This window comes from Onychomys torridus, chromosome 13 (genome assembly GCF_903995425.1).
Source record: "Onychomys torridus chromosome 13, mOncTor1.1, whole genome shotgun sequence".
Lineage (NCBI taxonomy): Eukaryota > Metazoa > Chordata > Mammalia > Rodentia > Cricetidae > Onychomys > Onychomys torridus.
The window spans coordinates 75061635-75068477 of record NC_050455.1 but is presented as its reverse complement, the minus strand read 5'-3'; positions in this window follow the sequence as shown (position 1 = coordinate 75068477).

Sequence of the window (6843 nt, the reverse complement as noted above, 5' to 3'; positions counted from 1 at the left end):
AACCAAATTTAAAAGAAAAACCAAAACCACAACTAAACAAAGAAATGAAATAAAACAAAAGAAAAAAGAAAAAATCTTGTCATGGAAGCTGTAGGGTGGCCCATGAGTCACACAGTTACCCTTTAGTCCATTCATCTTTACTGCAAGTGTTCATTGCCACAAGTCATTGGTTTGTCTCAAGGCCTCTAGCTTCTGCTACACCACTGATGGGCTGTCACTGAGGATCTGCTTGTATACCCTGTTGTTATCCCATGTTATGGAGATCCTGCTGTTTTAGATCCATAAGTTTGTCCCCTTCAGATGAAGTGGATGTTGGGGTGGGCCAACTCCTATCCTTGGTTCTGGGCCTGGGTGGTAGCTGGGTAGCTCAGCTCACCAAATTTCCCTCATCATCACCACCAGGGTGAGCTCTCTACTGCTGTGTTCGCTAGCTCATCCAATGCAACCTGCAGCAAGAAGCAAGGGCAGTACTTTGTGCTCTCAGATCTGGGACACACACACACACACACACACACACACACACACACACACACACACCACTACCACCACCACCACCACCACCACCACCACCACCACCACCACCACCAGGACCAGCTCTACTGTTTCAGCCCAATCAAGGTGCAGAGTCCTCTCTCTCCTGATTGTTGTAGGTGGCATATGATGGGGATGTGGGTCAGCTCTCCTGCTCTCATGCCCTTAGGGCTGGCTCACCTGCCCACCTGACATCAGGTCACCTCAAGTGTGCTGCCCACACAGTATACAAAGTCCTCTCCCCTGTGTGCTGCAGCCAGTGAGGGTCAGGACTAACTCTTCAACTCTTATGACCCTGGGGCCAGCTCTCTCACATGCCACAGGTGGTTATGGGTGAGGGGGGAGGGCATCTTTCTCTCACCCATGCCACCACAAAGCAGGCAAGGGGGGAGCAGGGTCAGCTCTTCTGCTCTCACCCTCAGATTTGCCTCACCTGTTTTCCTCACAGCAGGATTAGCTCTAGTGTGCTGTCCAGGTGAGATGCACCACTGGTGGTGCAGGGTGGGACCAGCTTTCTGGAGTGTGTATGGGGCAGCTCTCCCCTGAGGGGTGGTGCCAGGTATTCCAGGACCAGTGAAAGGCAAGATTGGCTGAGCACAGCATAGTTCCAATGTCCCCTGTGATAACACAAGTTGTGGACATTATCAAGACCACAGCTGCAGTAGGACCATATGTTGGTTTTAATGCAGCAGCACTGAGTTTTTTATTAAGCAGTGCTGTTACCGTGAGAGAAAGGCCATGAGGCATGACAAAGCCCATTATCAGAGCTTTATTAGGAGAAGAATGGGACAAAAGAGAGTATGGCCAGGCCTGCAGAAGACACGGGCAGAGAGGAGAAGGGGAAGGAGAAGGGGGAGGAGTCTGTGTCCTGCCTATGGATTCCTCTGCACATGTGCACATGGGTTTACAGAGGTATGCCACTCATCCATATAGATTGTGTGATCATGCTGCTCACAAATTGCACGGTCACCTTGCTTGGCTACTGAACTTCACATGTGTAGTCATGTAACTGAGGGAATGGCCAGGAATTCCAACACCATGGACCCAGACAGGGTCCTTGGCAGCAGCAACTCAGGCTGGACATCACCATGGCCACACTGGCAGCACAGGCCACCCATATCTGTATGGTCCCAGTGACTGCATGTACCTCAGGCACAAACATGGTCTCAGGTGGCTAACTAGACCCTGGGCATCTGCAGAGCCCTTAGCAGTAACAGGAGAAAGAGACATCCCCCCAGACCCTGGCTGCTGCAAGGTCGTATCATATGTGTGTTTTTAAAAATCTTCTGTCTCTTACAGGATTTAGGGTCAATGTGTCCTTGAAAGTACAATGTGTCAAGGAAGATCCTGTACATTATGTAAATATGCTTTACTTATATAGTAAATGTTAAGAAAGTAGTAAACATTTAATGTGGTTGATATATTGTGCACCCCAATAAATTTATCTGAGGGTCAGAGAATAGAACAGCCACTATATTAAACATAGGTTTAGACAGTGGTACCACACACCTTTAATCCTAGCATTCTGGAGGCAGAGATCCGTCTGGATCTCTATGAGTTCAAAGCCACGCTGGAAACAGCCAAGCATGGTGACACACACCTTTAATCCCAAGAAGTGATAGCAGGAGGCAGGAGGAACAGGAACTAGAGCATTTTTAAAAAGAACGCTTTTAGCTTCTAGCAGCAGTTCAGCTGAGATCCATTCGGGTGAGGACAGAGAGGCTTCCAGTCTGAGGAAACAGCATCAGCTGAGGAATCGGTGAGGTGAGGTGAGTTGTGGCTGGTGTTCTGTCTCTCTGCTCTTCCAGAGTTCACCGAAATACCTAGACCTGGGTTTGTTTTTATTAATAAGACCCTTTAAGATTCATGCTACAATTTAATAATATTTTTCATCTAAATGTTAGATGTTCCTGCCAAGTTATAGTTTTCAGATACATATTTAAATTTATCATGGGATCAGAATTTGATATAAGTTGCCTATTTCCTTATATTCCTAGTATGATTTTGGGGGTGAATTTTTCTTGGATTACTGCCCTACAATGCTCCTCAGTTGCTGTGGTAAAACACTGAACAAAAGCACTTGGGGAAGAATATCTTTATTTTACATCTCAAGTGAGTCTGTTACAGAGGGAAGTCAGAGCAGGAGATATAAGGACTATGAAGGAATGCTGCTTATTGGCTTGCTCTCCATGCCCTGCTCAATTTGCTCTTTTATATAACCTCTAAACCATTGCCCAGGGTGGCACTGCCCACAGTGGGCTGGGTCCTGACAGACCAAATATAAATCAGGGAAGTGACCCATGGAGTTGCCTTCAAGCCAATCTGACAGAGTCGGTTTCTCAATTGAGATTCCCTCTTCCTTGGTATGTTTAAGTTTGTGTCAAGTTGACAGAAACTAACCAACACATCACCAAGCCATCCCTAGAGTGGAAAGCTATAAAAAACAAACAAACATAGTATTAGTCTAAGGAGCTAAATTTGTGAACTTGTGACATATTCTTTCTTCCTCTCTGTCTCCCTGCCCCTCTCCATCTCCCTGTCCTTCTCCATCTCTCTGTCCCTCTCCATCTCCCTCCCCTCTCCATCTCCCTGTCCCTCTCCATCTCCCTGTCCCTCTCCATCTCCCTGTCCCTCTCCATCTCCCTGTCCCTCTCCATCTCCCTGTCCCTCTCCATCTCCCTGTCCCTCTCCATTTCTCTGTCCCTCTTCATCTCCCTCCCGTCTCCATCTCCCTCTCCCTCTCCATCTCCCTGCCCTCTCCATCTCCCTGTCCCTCTCCATCTCCCTGTCCCTCTCCATCTCCCTGTCCCTCTCCATCTTTCTGTCCCTCTCCATCTCTCTGTCCCTCTCCATCTCCCTGTCCTTCTCCATCTCTCTGTCCCTCTCCATCTCCCTGCCCTCTCCATCTCTCTGTCCCTCTCCATCTCCCTGTCCCTCTCCATCTCTCTGTCCCTCTCCATCTCCCTGCCCTCTCCATCTCTCTGTCCCTGTCCTTCTCCATCTCTCTGTCCCTCTCCATCTCCCTGCCCTCTCCATCTCCCTGCCCTCTCCATCTCTCTGTCCCTCTCCATCTCCCTGCCCTCTCCATCTCTCTGTCCCTGTCCTTCTCCATCTCTCTGTCCCTCTCCATCTCCCTGCCCTCTCCATCTCTCTGTCCCTCTCCATCTCCCTGCCCTCTCCATCTCTCTGTCCCTGTCCTTCTCCATCTCTCTGTCCCTCTCCATCTCCCTGCCCTCTCCATTTCCCTGTCCCTCTCCATCTCCCTGTCCCTCTCCATCTCCCTGTCCCTCTCCATCTCCCTGTCCCTCTCCATCTCCCTGTCCCTCTCCATCTCTCTGTCCCTCTCCATCTCCATCTTCCTGTCACTCCCCATCTTCCTGCCCCTCGCCTTCTCCCTGCTCATCTCCTCCCTGCCCCCTCCCTGTCCCTCTCTCCTCCCTTTCTTTGCCTTCCTTATTTTTCCTAGAGTTCGGTTTTCTGTTTTTTTTAATCCTCTTCTCAATGTGCATGCTTCCTTCCACAATGCTGTCACTTACTGTTTAAAGGAGAAACTGTAAGATGTCAAACTTTTATGTGTTAATGTATCAATTTAAAAGTTTATTTAAAAAAGATTATTCTTCCCCTTGTAGTCCTTCCCAAAGGCTTTAATTTTTACACATTAAAGCAGAAGTTTTCATTTAAATGTTTACCATTTTTCTGTCTCATAACCTATAGTAATAAGCATTTTCTCTCTAAATTTGACCATCGAAAATGGTTGAATGAACTGAAACTGTTAAGCAATTTTGATGTATTTATAATAGTTATATCATTATAAGTCCAAGAATAGACACCAATGACTGACATACCACATTTAACAATATTTCTAAAATGTCTTCTATAAACACAATGTAAGGTGAAGTTGCTCAGAAGGGTCTGATGCAGGAACATTAATGGTGTCATGAATTCCAGTCATGTTCTCAACTCTTTAGCAAGACTAACTAATTAATTACATGAATATATGTATGAGTATAGGCATGTGGTAGAAGTCAGAGAACAACTTGTGGGAACCTTTCTCTGGGCACTTGGACTGAGTTGAAATGCAGGTGTTTGGGAAGACCAAACAGCTGAGCTCATTTGGATGGATAAGAAATGAATTTCCAGAAAAGAGGGACATGAGAACATCCAAGCTCCTTGTAAAGAACAGATGAGGATTTTATAATTGAAAGTGAGCTTTCTAACTGGATGCCTTCCACTCCCTCAGCACTTATTTCCCATGTTTTCCCTCCATGTCTCCATAGATTTTCTTCTATTATGCTTGTGGTCTTAATGAGATTTGAATCACATGTCATGTAACACAGCCACTTAATCAGTGCTACACCATGATATTAAGTAAAGTTGGAGTAGAGAGGATGTCAGTAAAATCAATTTGAGAAGATTTCATCACTCAGAAGAAATCCCATTCTGCTTAGCAGCAGCACCCTCAGCCCCCACACCACAGCCACTCCTGCCCTTCCTTATAGCCAAGCCCTTCTAACTCCAGGCAATTAGGAATCTATTAGTTTGTCTCTATGAAGCTGCCTCTTGTGGGCGTTTCCTGTAAAATAAACATACAACAGGTAACCTTTTCCCTGCTTTATTTCATTCTGCATGGTGTTTTCAAAGCTTATCTTTGGTATCACACTTTGTTTAGCTATTCAAATGTTGTTGGAAACTACTGTCTTAGCCAGTGTTCTATTGCTGTGAATAAAACACCATTACCATGGCAACTCTTATAAAGAAAAACATGTAATTGTCTGGCTTACAGTTCAGAGGTCTAGTTCATTATCATCATGGCAGGAATCATGGCACCATGCAGGCAGATATGGTGCTGGACAGGAAGCTGACAGTTCTAAATCTGGATCTGTAGGCAGCATCAAGAACAAAAGCCTCTGGGTTTAGTTTGTGCTTGAGAAAACTCAAAGCCAGTCACATATCCGCTCCAACAAGGCCACATCCACCCTAACAATGCCATATCTCCTAATCTTTTCAAATAGTGCCACTCCTGGATGGCAAAACATTCAATTCTATGAACCTGTATGGACCATTCTTATTCAGATAAACACAGTGTAGATAGAACTTCTATAAAGTTTCTGTTAAAAATTTCTATGGTTTCATATTTTAAATTCTCTTGGAATGGTAGTGTCAGATGGTGACCATTAATGGGACTATCCATTGCTCTCTCCATGTAGTCATTATATATATATATATGCCTGTTTACTTAGTAACAAACTTAATCCCTAAAAATATTCACAGGCCAAGATTAAGGGCAATTCCTAAAATGAACTAAGTGCTCTCAAATTTAAATCATAAAAAGAAATTGTATGATGTACAGCAATAATAGGATATTCTGCTATACAAAGATAACAAATTAAAAAAGTAGATAGAAACTCTAGAGTATTCTGTTACTAAAATGAATATCTCAATTAAACACAAACTACAAAACTAAATGCAATAAGCATGAGAAAGTAAAAGGTCCAAACAGCCAGCGGAAACTCGGAGTGCTGTGGGGAGTGCTGTTAGCTGGCACAGCACACGGAAAGCCACCAGCACGTCAGCTGAGCTTTCCCACAGTCCTCAGCAGACGGGAAGTCATCCTGTTACATGGAAATATAACAGAAGTGAGGGATTCCTTACAACATGGAAAGCAATGGCCAATCTAATATGAATTTTCCAAGAGGAAAGTTGAAGCTTCATTCTAGTTGTAACTAATAGAAATTTAGATCTATCTCTGACCACACAATGTTTTGGGGAAATAATTTCCTAATGTGTAGTGCCTGCTGAAATAGTTCTTTTGATAGCTACAAAATTTATAAATCCTCCAGGATTCTGAGTGTAATTTGCTCACATTTTAATGAAGACAATCCTGTTATATTTTTAAATCATGTTGTTTTCTACCACACGGTGGTCACTAATTCGTCATGTTCAATTATAGTTATTTCTAGTGTGTGTTTCTCTAAACCTGAGGCCCTGCCTTAATAGAGGGAAATACTATTAAATTTTAAGATAAAAATGATCCAACTCTTAAAGCCAAGGTTTCATACTTTCTGTTAAAACCAGAAAATAACTAATTGAGGTTGTATAAGTGATAAAGCTTAATGCTTACCTAGTGGCTTTTCAAATTGTTTAAAAATAATTTGTGTTAATTATTTGGGGGTTTTCTCTGTTTTTCCTTTGTTACCATACAATACTAGATTCTGCTTGAACAGAAAAGTTGTTGAGATGTTTAATAATTTTTAGTATCATTTATAAATGCCTCTAAAAAAAGAAAAACAATTATAAAATGTGATTAAAATA